General features: G+C 35.8%; 1 protein-coding gene and 1 pseudogene across 1 annotated transcript in view; one reads left to right on the forward strand and one right to left on the reverse strand.

The window, feature by feature from the left end:
- Window positions 1-851: 851 nt before the first annotated feature.
- Window positions 852-3116, reverse strand: LOC129738253 (probable aconitate hydratase, mitochondrial; annotated as a pseudogene).
- A 750-nt stretch (window positions 3117-3866) lies between these two features.
- Window positions 3867-18113, forward strand: part of LOC129738254 (SAM and SH3 domain-containing protein 3-like) — a 125369-nt gene continuing 111122 nt past the window's right edge. The window contains exons 1-2 of the mRNA XM_055729438.1: window positions 3867-4008; window positions 5283-5846. The gene's annotated coding sequence lies outside the window, so the exon portion shown is untranslated. The remainder of the gene's footprint in view (window positions 4009-5282; window positions 5847-18113) is intronic.

The following is an 18113-nucleotide window of genomic DNA, read 5'->3' on the forward strand; positions in this document are numbered from 1 at the left end:
ACTACAACATTTAGCGATATTAACTACAATACAGGAGGTCCTAGTTGTGCTACAGGAAGCAATGTTGCTGGCTGGAGGTATCGCTTCTGCTTTTGGAATAACACCACCGACTCCCTGATTGAGTACCACAATGATGATGACAAGGTATCTCGATGAAGCCTCTGTCGGCTTCAGTTCTCAATTTAGAGTCTTTAATCTGAATTCTGATCTCTGGATTTAAGTTCAAATCAGGGCTGAATTTCAGCAGCAACCATTGTAACAAAAGGCATTCAAACAATTGTAAATTAAAATAAAATCATTCTTTATGTATTTTTTTTATTTACCAGTTTGCTTAAGTTATTTCTTGTTCCAAGAAATTATATTCCTGATTGGTAAATCGTGCTTTAAAATAAACGTTCATGAAGTTTATTTAAAAGCACAACTAATCATGAATAAAATTCCTTGAAACTAGAAATAACTTGAGCAAACTATTCCAGTCCAAAAAAATTTCATAGTAAACCATGAAATTTTACGGTAAAAACTATAATCATATACCATAGAAAAACCTTGATTTCCATCTTCGTTTTAACAATGGAAATGAACGGAATTTCATGGTTTTATTATGAAAAAGTGGAAGCTGCTATTACCATGAACTTCATATTTTTGAGCTTCCGAATGTATGGAAAATCGCCATTTTTTTCATGGTCACGCTGCATAACAATACCCCTTTTTCATGGTTATTTTCGTCAAAACGATGAAATGTATGGTCGGAAACTATAAATTCCAATGTGCATTCACGGTATCGTGGACGATAATAATCATTGTGTCAACCATAGCATTTATGGTTTGTGAATATGGAATTCATGGTTTTTTCATGATACATTTCTATTCGGGTAGTTTTCAGCCAGCTGCTTCATACGGTTCAATGCACTTCGGACCTTGAGTTATTCAATCTGCTGTTTGTTGAACGAGTGGTTTACTTGATCTTCTCAACCTTGACGCCTTTTTGATTTCCCAGTCCAGCTGCTCGCCAGGAGCAAACTTGTTCTAGCAGAGAAAGGAGATTTTCGAGGTCTATTGAATCTTATTGTAATCGGCGGTACTGGAGACAGTCAATGAAAGTAGACCCTGCTTCTTCGGATTGGTTTCGAGCGTACGATAGAAAGACTTAACTTTGATAGCGCTGCCTTCCAGGTGAAGCGGTTTGCGAGACTAACCCTCGCCGGAATTTTTATAACTAACGGCAGCCCACGAGATTCCCTTGGTCTTGTAGAATCGGACAAAGTTCAGATTGGGCTGGCACAATCGTCGGTAACCTGGTTCTTGATTTTGTTCATCTCGTTTTTTTCGATATTGGTGGCACCAATGAACATTTTGTTCTAGATGTTATCCAAGTGGCCACGATACTTCAGCCAGGGACCTGCGGCGGTGTTGTACTTTCCCTTAACCTTGATCAGCACGGTCATGTCTTGCAGATCATTGCACCTACAGGTGTCGAAGGGTTCTAGCAACTGTAACCGCTGGCTCTTGTGATTGACATCGACAGCGACCATAGAGCCGTCAGATCGGGGAGTCTTGTAGGTGTTCATGCCCGAGTCGAATCCTTTGTTCGGGAGCTTGTCTCCGAACTGTGCTTCCAGCTTAAATTTCTTGCCATCTTTGCCAGTCAATTCGTCGGTCAGCGGGTTGAATTCAATGCGACCAGCAATCGACAGGGCCGTCACCAGTTTGAGGCTGGTGACGAAACGGCCGGCGACTGGCGAAGGAAGTCACGATGGTGCTCTTTCCACCCTTCTTAACGTCCTTACGGTCCCATTGACCGATGCAGGATCCGCGAGCGTTGGCCTGAACGATTTCTTCGAACTCGCTGAAGACCTTGGAAATTCCATCGTGATCGATGGTAGCACGAATCTGTTCGGATCCGGGAGTGAAGTTGAAGGGGATCTTCGACTTTGTTTCTGACGATCGAGGCACAATGATCCATGTCTTCGTACGAGGAATTGATGCACGATCAGAGGTGCGAAAAGATCCCTTCATGTAGAATGCAGCGCACGACTTTAAGCCGATTCTAAAAGCCCGACGCCAGCCACGAAAGAATCATCTTGCAAAGTTGCAAAATGATTCTTTCTCCCCGGTGAACAGAACGTCGAACGTGTTTTTAAATAAAAGTCAGCCGTGCGATAAAATCCTTTGATTGCACGACTGCACGTTCCGAAAAATTGAAACAATTCTCTGGAGTTAGGATTACTTGCAAGTCCGAAGATAAAATCCCTTGAGCCGAACAGAAAGAATCATTCCCAAAGATAAAATCACTTGAGCCGAACAGAAAGAATCATTTGCGAAGATTGCGACATATGCGTAGGTATGTCTGCAAGTTGCTTGCTTGTTGCACGGTGGTGCGGTGTACGTTTGAAAGTTACAGAACGCTAGAGTCCTCCTTGTGCGGATCGATATGTATGTTCCCCCAACGATGATGTTTGTTTACAAATTTGCAAGTTACTAAATCCAAACATTTGTTGGCTCGTTCTTGTGTGGTTTGGTTCGATCCACCAACCTGAGCCGAGCACGCGAAGGAAGAAAGTGATACCAAAATGTCGACCATCCTTTCAGTTACCGTTCGTCAAGGAACGCGTGCGGACTTAATCCGCATGTAGTTCGGAAGGATATATTGGAATAGGCACCACGCGTTCCTTGCCGAACGGCAACTGAAAGGATGGTCTACATTTTGGTATCACTTTCTTCCTTCGCGTGCTCGGCTCAGGTTAGTAGATCGAACCAAACCACACAAGAACGAGCCAACGAATGTTTGGATTCGATAACTTGCAAATTTGCAAACAAACATCGTCGTTGGGGGAACATACATAGAAGAGACCAAGAAACCAGCACTTACATGGCACCGGCGCTAGATAAGAATTCGAATACATTGGCGTTCAAGTCCTTAGCACGGGCCAAATCCTCCTCGCCGCCAACCTGGGTTACGACGGTGCTGCCCGCAATTTCAAAACGATAGAGTACCGCGTCTACCGCGGAACAATGATTGGACATGAGACGAGAAAATTACAAATAAAATCCCGACTTTGATCCAACTTTTTTAACCATACCGACCCAACTCGTAATCTTCTCATCCGCGCTGCCATTTCACAAGAGAATTTCTTCGGACCAAACAGTAAAATACGTTAAAATCGATTTCAGTATGAAATGTCGCCAGCCAACGCGCCCATAAAAAAAAAGTTTATACGATGGTCAGTCAATTTTTCCTCTGAGGAGGGAATGCCAGAGTAGCTCTAATCATATGGACATCTAGTCCTAAATCTGTTTTATTTTTATTGAAACTCACGAAAAAACGTTCAAAATTTCGAAGAACATTTTCAAATACCTTAAACTTGAAAAAAAAATATTGGCAACCCTGAGCTCGATGAGAACCGTGAGCGGAGAGCCGAAATCAACATTCCATTCAATCGCACGCAACATAGGAGAGAACCAGGCGAGGCGAGCTTTCGACCGTTGTGCTGATAGGGCAGCTCAGTAATGTAAGAAGAAAGGATTCGTTCGATTCGTTCGTTGGATTCGCTGATGCCGCGCCGAGTTATGCTGCGTTTCGCTATGCTCTCTATAGCAGCTGCAGCAGACGCGACGACGGAACTCAAACATACCTACCTACCTGATGCAAGCGAACAGGGAGTTGGAACTCACGGGCACCGGTGGGTGGGTTGGCCGGGTGGTGCAACGGAATTGAAAAGCATAGAACCACCGACTGACAAAAGCTCCTCGTTTATTTTAACTTTTTTTAGGACAACATCGTACCGTTCGGGACGACGACGACGACGACATCGAGCGTCGTCGTTCGCTAGACGCTAGTCCGTCCGTCAGTTTACGTTAGCTCTTCGTCGGTGGAAGATGTCCAGCGAATGCTTCGCGTGGTTTTGCGACGGGTGTTAGTTGTTGCTGCGTTCGTCCGTTCGTTCGTTGTTCGCGCGGTAGTGTTTCTCGGGTCGATTCTCGTGGTGTGTCTCTAGACTCTGGAAGAAGGTGTTTTATTATTCCTTCTCCGGTGTTGGTAGTGTTTGTTGGTTGGGGTTAGAGCTCCACAGATTTTGATAAAAGTACCACACGACAACAACACACGACCGTGTGGTTGGGAAGACGGGGGAAATCGGGAGGCTCGCAGCATCTGGGTCCATCCATGGGATGTGTTTTAGGCTCTGCCGCTGTCTGTGGTGGCTCGAGTTATTGATGTCGCTTTCGGTATTTCTCGAAACGGGACGGGCGGACGACGGGATTAGCTCGTGGTGTGAGTGTGAACGATTCTTCGGTTTCTTGGGGCTCTTGTTTTGACGCTGGTCTTGGTCGTCTGGCTGATGGGCTTTGGATTTCGGAGGCAGGTGAAGAGCTGCCCCAACCCTAATCTTTCGCCCGTCTTTTGGATCTAGTGTGGTGGTTCCAAGTTCGGGAGCCTAACCGCGAGATATTTGACCAATAATTTACAGTTATCTCTAGAGAGTTTGGGGTTTCACGCACGGAAGTTTAACCGATATAAAGTGGTTGCGAAGAAATTGGATTAACCTTGACTCGGTGGGCTGCACAGAATGTCCTGCATCGTCTTCAAGTGACTTTTCTTTGTGTCGCGCGAATTCGTCTTCATAGTAATGCAGGCAGATATGCAGCAATCCTGAAAACGGGCAATGGAATGGCGCACAGATCAAAGCCTGCTCGGATGATGATGATGATGATGATGCTAGTGCCATCGTACGTCGCGGGTGAAATGTGAAAGGCGAAATGTCAAGTGTGTGTTGTGCTGTGATCTGCTCTCGCTCCTCGAGATATGATAATGTCTCGCTGTTGCGGTGAAAGCGTGTAGTATTTGCATTATTGAATCCGTGAACCCGAATCGGTGCTGGGCTTGTGAAGATTTTGAAGCACCCGGAGAGGGAACGAAAAAAAAAAATACTAAGCTCGAACCAGCCGGCGCTTCGACAAACGGAGCACAACAACCGAACGAACCCATTCCCAAAACCATCTAACAACAGGCATCCAGGCCGCAGCTTTTGATTTATAAGCTCCCGCCGACCTGTCACCTGTCAAAGTTTATCGGCTTCTTCTCGATTGCCGTTATTGTTGTTGTTTTTGTGTATGTGTTTTTTTTTTCTTTTATTCCTCTTCATATGATTCGATGCTGGAACGTCGTCTTTTGGCCCAGCGCCGACTTTGATCGCTCACGGAAGATTACCCCGCACATCCCCCCCGCTGCTCGGTCCTTAGGGTAAGCTCTTTTCAACAGTGTTTTTTTCTCGTGTTATCGCCAGTTTCGCTGCGCCAAAGTTCGTCGTTCGTTCCCACCCCGGAACCTGCGAAACTGTGAGCAAAACCGAAGATGCAAGAAATAATTTCAAGTGATTAAAGATTACGTTCGAAAAAAAAAGATAAAATTTAAAAATAAAAATATTAAAAAATAAATAGAAGAAAACGCGGGCACGTGAAGGCTTCAATAGCTGAAAAAAGGAAAAAAGTGAGCAAATAGCGCCTACAGAAGGTGTCGCGCAAGTGTATGAGTGCGTATTCGTGAGGTGAACGGTGTTGTTTTTGTTTTGCATCCGTAAACGAAGATAAGCAAAGGGGAGAAAGAAAATAAAAGAAGCTTCCTCAAAGATTGCATGTTTTCTGCTGCCTGATCCGGCTTTGTTGTGGTGATTGCTGCTTTTTTGTCCGCACCCAAAGTAAACAAATACGGCACACAACCACAGAGAAGAAACGTAGAAGAAGACCGAACACCAGAAACAATCCAATTGCGCGAAAGAAAGGAGAAGGATTTGCAGCCCGAACACCAACAACCTCGGAACGACGAAAAAGCGGACATCAGACAGAAAAAAGTAAGGATTATGCGTTTCGGAATGTTATTTTAATGGAATTAAAATTGGGGATTATTGGTTTGTTTTGAGACGAGCGTCGAAGACGATATAGCGATATCGATTGTTGGCCGAGAAAAATAATAAACTCGGGGTAGGCCTCAATCGGAAGCTATTATTATCGCGTTGAAACCGTTTATGGGTTTATTTTCCAAGACATTTTGTATCGGTCTTTTGGGTGATTTACGACTACTACTCGGTCCCTTTAACAGAGACATATGTTTTCATCCTTCTTTCTTCCCCTGATTTTCCCTTAACGCACAAAACAAAGCTTGTATCATTAGAAAATTGGTTTTCCAGCTTATCCGGTCTAATCGGTGTGAGGGAGGGTTTTTTTTTGTCCAGTTTACAGTCCATCGAATCCATTGATGAATGATGTTGTTTTCGTGGAAATTCAACCCGATGCCCAATGTTTTTGTTTACTTTGGGTTCCGGCGGAATGTAAACCTATTTACCGCGATGTGTTTACTCATCTGGATTGTTTTTTTTGTCTGTCCCTATTGGGTTAACTGATTGTGAAATTCATCATCTGTTACTGTTAGTGTTTTTTCTGTAACAGATCGCAGGTGAAAAAATATTCAATTTAACAATTAAATAAGTTTCATTGTCTCTATTTCAGTTCTGTTATTTTTTATAAAATATTTAATCCTAAAAAAAACCTACTTAAGATAAAATCTTGTTTGGGTAGCACTTTTAAATTATGTGATTTGCATGTGCTGCATTTTTGACAAAATTGCCTCTGTTTGTTGGGTTTGGAACAATTTGACAGTCGTCCGAGAGAGATAACCGTTTTTGAATTAAAGGGAATCTTTCGATTGCCTTGATTCAGTAGAATCAATCAACCAAGTAGGTTCACAGCACATATCCTCTTCTAAATTAAGACACATTCTTGGGGACAATATACATCTAGAGAAAACGAAATTTTGAAAAAAAAAAAAGTATCGCGGTTTTCGCGGAAAAAAGTCTGAATTTATTCACAATATTAGTAACATTCAAATCATAAATTTAAATTTTGTTAAAAACTATATGATTCTGCGTCAAATTACAAATTTATTAGAGCATATTTCATCGAAATAAACCTGCAAACACTTTAAAGAATTGTTAAGTTTTGGGGCGGCTGATGTGCAACCATAGGATAAAGTTTTTCATGTGTTTTTCTTTCAACTTTTCTCTAGAATCATTATCAGAACTATCTGCAGGATGGCCACAGAACCGGAAAAACCGGGAATTGAAAATCGCACCGGGAAAACTGGGAAAAAACCGGGATTTCAAATCCAAAACCGGGAAAAATACAAAAGGAAACCAAAATTCAATTTCGTTTCCAAGATCAGGAATTCAACCCTAAATTCAGTACTCAAAACTATAATTAAAATTTCCAGGTCAAAATTCAACAGTTCAAAAATGCTGTGGGAAAAAAATCATAATTTTTGAAATTGAAAAAAATTCTCTGGTCACTTTTCAATTGCCTCTAGATTAAGCTTGCCAAATTGCCCGGTTTTATCCGGGCATGTACTAATGCTCCATGTTAAAATTTAGGAAAGGTGCTGCCCGGCCCTTTTAGCAGAAAATCATAGAAAAAAGCCCAGTTTTAGCAAGATTCATTCATATTAAGTGCAAATCCAAACGAAAAACTGAAGTTGAGTTCTATAGATTGAAAAAAAATCATAAATCAGAACACTTTGTTGCAAACTTTTCTTATATTTATCATATTCTGGTTAAATATGAGAATTGAAAAAAAGAATTAAAATTATTCAAAGATAAATTTAAAGCATAAGTCAAGTCAAAACTATTCGCAGGCTTCAACAAAAATGTTATAAGAATTTAAATCTTTTGTTTCGAAAGCTCAGGAATGTTTTTTAATGTTATTAGACATTTTTTTTTAAACTTGTCGATTTTCTTTATTTTTCAAACATCGTTTCTGTGAAACTAGAATTGCTAGGCAAAATCTTAATCCATGATCAAATGAAACAGATTTTTCAACAGTTTATCTTTTTAATGATTAATTTTACTCAAAATTTAGAAATTTAAAAACATAATACAACCAAACTAAAAGTTTTAGACGAAATGGCCAAACCTTGAAAATTTATCATTTTTATTAAAAGGTTGTTTGGAAGCAAACTTTACACAAACGGGATATTTATTTTATAATAAATAATCCCGTAACTTCAAATATTCGGCCCGAAAATTCGGTACAGCTTTACACTGAATCTTTGATTGAAGGAAATGATCTCTGATTTCTAAAATCATGTAACAAAATTTTATTTTGAAGTTCAAATTCACGAGTTTTAGTTTCGAGTTTCAACTGCTTTGAAATTATACTTTGAATGTTTTTAATTTCTATTGGTTTACGAATCTTATGATTCCATTATCATTTACATAAAAATCAAAGTTTCGAATTCCTGTTGCATATTTTTTAATACTAATTTTGAACTAGAATTTATTTTTAGTTTCAATTAATTTCCATAGTTTATAGGAGGTTATAGGCGTTTCATAAACATTATAGAATCATCGTATAAAACTCGAAAAAACAGCATTTTATACCAAAGTGCAGGCTATAAACACTCATATTTTGAACTTCTGGCTTTAGCGATAAGAACTATACAAATTGGACGATATTCAACACCTTATTCGTACATCCTGGAAGTATGCGAGAGAGCGCAAGTTTTGCTTTAAATGTATGCAAGCTGTTGGCAGCGACAATATTTGCTGCTTCTCTTATTAGCCTTTTTTTTTATGAACCATCTGATTTAGCAATCTGGTTGCACTGCTTATCACAGAGAGAAAAAAAGATTGTTTCAGCGAACTTTTTGTCTTACCCGATTTAAAACGACTTTAATAAGCCATTTTTACGATCGTTTATTTATTTGGTAGGAATTGCGATTCGCATTAACATTGTTAACGATTTGAGTGATCTAATGCCATTTTATGTCCAATTTGAAAATTTATTATTATTATTATTTTTTTAATATGGAGAAAAATGTTTACTTTTTGTTTTGCTTTGTACATCAAATGAGAATAAAAAGATTGATTTTTATAACAACTGATTTTTTTTTGTGGGTTTTGTCTGTACAGGCTGGATTTTATGAATTGATCGTGGTATGCTCAATTTTGCGATTGACCGCAAATCTTCTCGGGACCGTTTTTTGCCTGCAAATCCGTGTCAACAAGCCAAGATGATGATGTTGTTGTTGATCGCGTGGATTTTGACATCTTATAAAGTGCGGTGTTTGAAGTAAAACAGGCTTTTCTGAAGGGCGGTTGACAATTGTTTGAAGAAAAAATAAAACTGGAATTGTGATTTTTGTTTAATTTTCCAAATAATGGGAATAAAACTGGGTAAAATCCGGACAGTTTTCTAGAATGGACAGGACTTGTCTTTACAATTTTATTGAAATTCCAGGCTAGCCCGGAAAAGTTCTGGCAATCTGGAATACAGATAGATAGGATTTCAAAATAGATCAGTCATGAGCTAATGCACTAGAATCGGTATGAAATTGCCTTTCGGTGAATATAATTTAACTGCGGAAATCTTGCATTCATAAGCTCTAAATCAAGTGCAAAGTTCAATTTAAGTTTTAGAAAACATGAGAAATTGCAAATTGATAAAAAGTTCGAAACACAGCTACATTTGAAAATCGGTTAAAAATCTCGGGAATCTGAAGATGCCCAAATGTGTCAAATTACGTAACTTTCCGATCTATTATTCAAAAATTTTCTACTGTTACCGAACCATTTTTGACGGTTCATTGATTGAAAAGTACGGTTTTTACTCCACTTTTTACTATTTTTGTGGTCAAATTTTTTAAAAATTACAAACAAATATTTATCAATGTGCTCCATGGAGATTTTTTCCCTGTACAATTATCAACAAAAGAATTTACCGTAGTAATAAGAAACTACTTGATCCCAAAAGGTATTTACAAATAAGTGTTAACAAACATTTAGTCCGATATCACTCTAAGCCTAAGACATTTCATTTTAAGACACTTAAGTCGTTCACAAATTGGAACTAATTTTTAATTTTAGATTTCAAATTGCAATTCCACAAACCTGTCGTATTCAAACTCAAATTTTGACACTCAAACCTCCCGAACTCGTCTTTAGAATAGATTTTCTTTAAAAAGTTCAGAATTTGAATCATTTGAACTCCAAAATCAATTCATCAAATACTAATTTAACGCATCAACTAGCTGGTAGCCATATGACAGGTGTTTACTACTCACGATACAGAATAAGCAAAAAACACCTAAAACCTAGTATCCTTTACTTTATTACTTATCACTTTAATTCTATAAAATATATCGTTTATGTCATTAAAAATGTTATGCGAATATGAAATATTTCATTTCAGCATCCATTTTATTTTGTGTTACTTGTTCTTCTTAATGCTCAACTCCACATTAAAAAAGGTTTTGAGAAATTACATAAGGCCACAAAATTCACATTTTTCAGAGATGCAAAGAATCAAAGAGCTAATTCTGATAGATTTTAATGCTTTGAATCGAAAACGGTAAAACATTACGAACATTTTGAAAATGAAGGTTTTAAATCGATGATCAATTTTCCCGACGACCTCTAGTAGCTTTGACTTCTGCAAAAAAAGGCTATAGATTGTGTAAAATACAGGAATTTAAACTAATTTTAAAAAAAGGTTCAAAACAAAATTAATATAAGATGATTTTCAAAGCAAAAGTCAAATCGTTTAGAAGTTTTCAACAAATTTCCAAATGATATTAAACCTTTTTTTCAAAATTGCTTCAGTAATGTCATAAATACTTAAAATTATTTCTATTTAAATTTCTATAAATTGGTAGTAATCATTCATTGATCCCTGCAATAAGAATATCTAGGCCATTTATTATTGTATGAGTGAATGGTGATTATTCAACAAATTTAGAATAAGTTTTTTTTATGTATCAATCATTTATTTCACTCAAATCGGATTCATTTTCAAAATTTTTAACGCTATATCATCAAAACTGACGAAATCTGACAAAAGATTCGAGCTCGGATCGTCAGAATTTTTCGAATCAAACATTAAAATATCGGCATACCAAAAATATTGTTCCCCCTTTTGTTAAATGTTAAAATGCTAATCTTTTTCATCTTTATATTTTCTATGATCTTCAATCAAATTTATTGAATTTTATGTTCCCTTTAAATTTTTTAATTTTTTCGAAATAAGTTTGTTTTTGTATTTCAATTTCGATTTTTTGTTTTGAAAACTTAATCTTCTTGGAAGCCTTGAAATCTAAACTTAAATTTAAGACAATCCTTTCCAGGATCCAGCATTGATGGTGACCAAATATTTCGAGTTTGAAATTATAAAATAAAAAACCTGCGAATGAAAATTGAAAAACGTTTGACTTATTTTCATTATTTTAAATCTTTCTTTTGAACCGATCATATTTTTGAAAAGTTCGAAAATTATTCGAATTTTCAACATTAAACTTCAGTTTTAATGCACAATGTTACAGAAATTTGTATTTTCGAGGTTCTATCAATATTAACAACAAAACTTTAAATTTCTTTTTTTTTTTTATTAATTTCTTATTAATTGTTCGAGATACTTAATTTCCCATCCTATACTTTGTCAGTCTAAGCGTTGAATGATTAATTGAACATGTTGTGTTATAAATATATTAAGTTATTTTTGTGAGCTCTATATGAACTATTTTTGCCATTTATTTTGAAAACTAGAAGAATTTGCGTATGGTTTTATCTCTGACTTTGTTTACTGGTTCTCTTTTCTTATTTTAAATAAGGAATATCATTCTGAATACCGGAAAAAGCATTGAATTGACACTTGGAATCTGATTTTAGATTTTATCATTTATCCGAGTTTTTGTAATAGTCATAAGTAGGACATTGGTTGTAGAAATCGATTTTCTTATTTATTGTGCATTTTGGTATTGTTATTATCTCTAGCTGAATTTGAATTTCGATACACCCATGGACGAGCCATTTACACGGGCCTGATCAGTTAGATCAATTGTTATCAAAAATGCATCTACAAATGAGACATGCTGTTGTATATTGTAGTTAAAGTGGTAGTTTAAAACTGCAACTTATGAAAAAAAAATAGAATATCACATTTGAATACTTTTTGGTTCCTGCTATGGCCTTGAAAACTTTGCTTTATTTCGACTAAATTAGACAATAAAAACCTTGAATTTATGATCGGAAAAATCGGGAAAAATCCCGAAATGAAAAAGTTGTGGCCACACTGTATCTGAATTTTGAGCCGGATTTGCCCAGATAATGTCCGGTTTTGAAGTTGAAAATTTTGAAATCTGATGCCCGGATATTACGAGATTTTTTTTGGGAAAATTGCACGAATTTTCTCGGCGATACTGGAAAACGTTCGGAAATAAACTGGAAAGCCTTATTTAGAGGATTGTTTTGGCCAATTACGACGAATTGTTTTTTAAGCTAAAAAAACTAATTGATAAAAAAATCAATGGAAGAGGAGGGGATTAAAGTTTTTCTGTTTTACAATTTGTTCTGAATTTTGTTCCTCAAATTTTGATGGAAAATAGAAACAAATCAGTTCAATGGTTAGTTAGTAGTTTGGAAATAATCTGAGGACTCTTAACCCTTCATTCACGATTGTTAAAGTTTGAATCATAAAATTTAGCTATGTCTTTTTTTTTTAAGTATAAACATATTTGTTGTTCTCTGCTTTCTGCTACAATAGAATGAGTCGATTTGGGGTCATTTTCGAAATTCTCAAACCCTGGGGTCTAAAAGCTTCGTTTTGGTTCAAAACTTGACTATGAATTTTTGCAGAATTTTTAAGTAACGTTTACATTAGTAAATTCGAACTTTTCGGTTTGTATAAGAAAATTAAATATTTTGTACTGAAAACTCAACATCAGTTTTGTTTTATCTGTAGAACCGAACCTGCTCATGGTTGTTGTGCAATTTTAGAAATATACAACTTTATGAAATACCGTAACTTCGTATCCTATTAGGAAAAAAAAAATTATCAGCAGTTGAAAAACAATAAATTCAATTGACATCACTGTTGGTGCCTTGCGAAATATTGCATGAAAACTAATCATGCAATACCTCGCTAGGCACCCAGCAGTGATTTCAATTCTTTTTTTTTGTTTTTCAATGCCAAAAGACATGCCCCTATTAAACAGCTAATAACATTTCGTCAAGTAAGAGCAGACTCGATTCCACATAAGAAACAAAAATAATGTTGATTTTTCAGTACAAAATATTAAATTTTCCCATACAAACCCAAATGTTCAAATTTACTAAAGTAAACGTTACTTAAAAATTCTGCAAAAAATCATAAACAAGTCTTGAACCAAAACGAAGCTTTTAGACCCCAGGGTTTGAGAAATTCAAAAATGACCCCAAATGGACTCAGTATACTGCCACAAAGTATTCCAGGAATTATTTCCATCCCCAGTTCCTCATCCCTTCTTTATGACATCAATGCTAACTAATGAATGCACTCAATTATGCTTATTAATGGGCACAGTTCTTTACAACTTCAGCTGAATCTCGGTGGACGTACGCGAAGCTTCAGGATCTTCAATGGGAGATTTGCTGCTGCCACTCCTTGTCTTCATCTCGCTGCAACCATCATTAAACTCGCTCAATTAAAATGAGTCATGAAAAATGTACAGACATGTTACCGGTGTGCTACACTTTTTTTTCTCTTGCCGAGACCCTCAGCAGTTGTGATTCGTTGAATGGGTGGATCCTCCCCCGAGGTAAAGGAAGAATGACGACCAAGGACGGGGAGAGGTTATCTATCCATTTTTTAATATCACATACTTTTTATAAGGGCATCTATCTCTCGGGTACTCCGAGGGCACAAACTTCATAAGCGAACGGTGGCGCGCGCGTTTACCTTCTGTTTGGAAATCGGGCCCCAGGTCTCTAAATTCGAGGACGGCACACGAGAAGGAGAAGGGGAACTTGCAACTTTTATTTCCCTTAGAAAATAGTTCCACCTGGAGAAACAAGTCTTGGTTAGCTCGTCTTAGACGTTCGCCCCATGAACGAACTGAGGAACAGCAGCTCAGTAAGGAAAGCTAAAATGCGGGAACGCTTCCAGTAATTGATAGCTTTTTGTTTCACGATTTATGGTGATTTCTGGGTGTGTTTGTGTGTGACTGCTTGCTGCTATTGCTGCAATCTTGAAATGTTGCCGAGAAGAGGTGGAGGAGCTGGATTAATACCTGACTAAGGAAGGGAAGAGCGGTTCTCCCCAAAACATTTTCGTTTCAACTTAAGGGGTTTTCCAGTAACTACAATACTTATTCCAGTGCCAGTACTGAAATAACACTGAAATGGTACGAAAAAGATACACATAGAATGACTCAAAGATGATATAAAAATGACATAATATTGATACGAAAAAGCTGCAAAAATGACGCAAGAGGGACACTGAAATGATACAACAATGATATCAAAATAACACAAGAATGTTATCAAAAAGACACAAAAAATTTACTAAAACTACTCAAAAATGATACCGAAATGATACTTAAATAACATAGAAAATAACAATAAAAAAATACATAAAACTTACAGAAAATGGCACAAAAATGAAATATTAGGGACACAAAAAGAAATAAACTAACAGAAATAGAACGACAATTACACAGAAATAATAATAAAAATAATTGAAAAATAGATGCAATGTTTAAACAAAGGACTCGCAATAAGCACAAAAGTGATATAGAAAGGATATGAAAATTGATACAAAAAACTGCTCAACATTGATGCATAACTGACACAGAAATGATACGAAAATTTAAAAAAATTACACCTAATTGACAGTAACATCTCAAAATAGACACGAAAATCGCATATGACCCAAAAATGTTCTAAGAAAAGACAAAAAAAAAGATGTAAAAATTTATACACAAATGAAAAAAATAACATAAAAGCTACCTAAAAATGATACAAAAATGATACTAAAATGACATAAATGTTTCAAAAAAGCGAATAATACCAAATAAGCGAGACAAGAACGGAACAAAAAATCCACGTAATTGATAAAACAATGGTTATACACTAGGGTTGTCAGAATTTTTTAGCACGAACCTGGGCTGAACAAATTCGGACTATCTATAGGTATACATATTTATAAATGAATTTCTGTCTGCCTATCTGTCTGTCTGTTCCTCGGAAACTACTGAACCTATTTGCTTGAAACTTGGCAGAAGAAATCTTTGAGGGCCGGGGAAGGTTCCTAGAATAGTTTGAGACCGCTTCCTCTTACTGGAAGGGGGGAATACAATTTAATGTCGATATCTAATCATGCAAATGAATCCAAATTTCACATAGAAAGGTATAAGGCTACGAGTCAAGTTTCTACGATGTTTGAGACCTATCTGCCCTTCCACGGGGGGGGGGGGGGGGAAGTGGCCCCTTCCCAAATTGCAGGGGAGAAAGAAAACTAAAAACGAGCTTTTATTATTAAATCTGAATATCAAATTAAAAACCATTAATGAAAATACAATTTTATATCAATTTAAATAAAAAAACATTTCAGAGAATCTAATCTTCTTTATATTTTAATAATAACTTGATGTGGAAGCTCTCATTGTAAAGATATCGTAGTTTATTTATAATGAAATTATGTGCAAACCCTTTGAAATTATTTTCACACAAATCATTAATTTTTAGAGGGTTTGCAAAGCACACCGGGTCAGCTAGTTTTATATAAAAACTTGGCAAAATCAAAACATCAAAACTCATCAACAGATTTCAAACCGCATTTCAGGTTTCCAAAAAAACTCATAATTATTTTTATTAAACTCGCTCAAAAAACTTCGTTTTTGACGCATAGATAAAAATTTCACAAAACAATTTGTTTTTATTTTTATCTAATTTGGCAAAAAAGTGAATAAATCCGGTCAAAATTTGGACTTTTTCAATGAAATCCGGGTAACCGGGCCGGACCGGACTTTTCCCAATTTTTTTTTTATCAAATATCCGGGCAACCCCGGATTAAACCTGGAAACCCGGCAACCTTATTATAAATAAACAAAAACAAAAACATTAAAACGGCACATTATTGAAGCTCGGACAAGGTATGAAAATGATTCAAAATAACATTAAAAAGATCTTAAAATAGAAAAAAATGATACAATTAGATACTGAAATGATGCAAAAATGACAACAAAAAAAAGTTAAACTAAATTACAAAAGATAAATAAATGGCACAGAAATAATATCAAAAGCACACAAATTAAAAATGACTAAAACATTGATGAAAAATGATACAAAATAACATAAGAGAATACTAGAATGGCATAAAAAAACACACACAAAAAAAATAATAAAATTGTACAAAAATTTGCCAATAGTGAGATATATTTGTTTTGCCATTTTGTGTGGAGTTACACAACGATGGTACAAGAATAAAACATAACTCTGACAAAAATAATAGAAACTTAAAAAGTTTGCTCATATATGGTATAAATATGAAGATAGAAAAACAAATATGAAAAATGGCACAAAAATGGCAAAAAATTGCATATAAATGACACGAAAAGAACACAAAATTCACAAATGGGTACTAGTATGACATAAATGGCACAAATTTAATTCCAAAATTCCAAAACATAACTCAAAATTGACTCAAATATGAAACCAAAATGGATAAGAGTTGACGTTAATAAGACAAAAAAAAAAATCTAAAAAACGGACAAGAAAATTAAACAAAGCTACAGAAAGTGATACAAACTTTTTTTTTTCTAAATCCATTTGTTAAAGAAAGTTAAATAAATGATGCTAAAAAAAAAAACAAAAAAAAATATAAAAAAAATAAAAAAAAAGTCATAAAATTTAAAGAAAAGGGAAAAAAAATCAAAAAACGTCACAAATATGATTTTAAAAAAAATTAATTAAAAATAATACAGTAATTCAACGATACAAAAATAGCACAAAAAGTGATACCAAACTGGTTGAAAATATGACACAAAAATTGCAAATGATACTGAAATGTTACAAAAATGCCAAAATAAATTACTCAAAAAAAAAAAAAACGTTCTGTTGAACCGCTCAAAGAATTTTGGATTGTTGCTTCAATTATGAAGGTAGGTTTACTGGAATTTAATTTCATAGATAATGTTTCGATTTTCGACCATTCGATCACATGATTATTTTTTTCTTAATTGAATTTCTATGTTTTTTCTTTCAAATACAGTGTCTAGTTAATGAGCTTATGAAAAACTCACTGTAAAGTCGTAATGAGAACCCTCCCTGGGGGAGTATAAGCTCCATCAATTGGGGCACGGTGAGCGTTTCGTGCCGTAGAATCTAGCAGTGAATTCAATTGAACTATAGAGCTGCAGCTTGATTTGTTTCATCTGTCGATTTGGCCTAGAGTTAAGGTGTCGGAGAGACAATTAGAAAACTCGAGTTCGTTGCGAATTCTTTCTTTCATTTCCATTGCCCCGGGTGCTCGTTATGCTCTTGTCTCCCCTATCATAAAGTAAAATAGAATATCGGATTTCATTCCAATCCATTTCTAGTAATATTTTTGTTGAAAACGCAGATTTCAGTGGTGGGGTAGAGTTATCTTTATTTTATTTTTTTTGTGCCAGAAAAGTTATCTTTATTCAGGTTTGTTCGTTAAGTCCTTAAACACCTACCCATTACATTAGCGATAACTATTGATCACTTTCCATTTCGCATATTTCCTAACCGGAAAAGTGCTCATTTCTCAATGTGTATTTGCTTTTTTTACCCAGAATATCTGGCAACACTGTTGTGTTTATCATCATCACCTGTCACCAGCATTAATTGATCTATTGTTCTTCGATTGCGAATTGAACACAAAGAGTGAGGAAAACCAAAACAAACCGTGTTTTGGTTCTGCACGGCGCTACAGAATTCGTCTGCAGTCAGATCGTTCCGGATCGAACCGGTGAGTTTCAACAATTTTGAAGTCATCAAGTTAAAAACCATAATATTTCTAAACAATACTTTTTCCAACGGATCAATAATAATTTTGACAACATAAAAACATCTTCACTTTCCACAGATGATTATTGTTTGGATACAATTCTTTTTAAATCAATTAAATGGAATAGAAAATGTGAGGGTGTTTCTGGAATAATTTTTAGTCAAGTCTTAAAAAGAAGGTTTCGTAGTTTATTTTTACTTCGCACTCCTGAGCCTCCTATACACTATCCTTTTTTGGTACTCAAAATTAGGTTTGACCGTGGTTCAAAACGTAACTCGATTCCAGGA

The sequence above is a fragment of the Uranotaenia lowii genome, chromosome 1 (genome assembly GCF_029784155.1).
Source record: "Uranotaenia lowii strain MFRU-FL chromosome 1, ASM2978415v1, whole genome shotgun sequence".
Classification (NCBI taxonomy): domain Eukaryota; kingdom Metazoa; phylum Arthropoda; class Insecta; order Diptera; family Culicidae; genus Uranotaenia; species Uranotaenia lowii.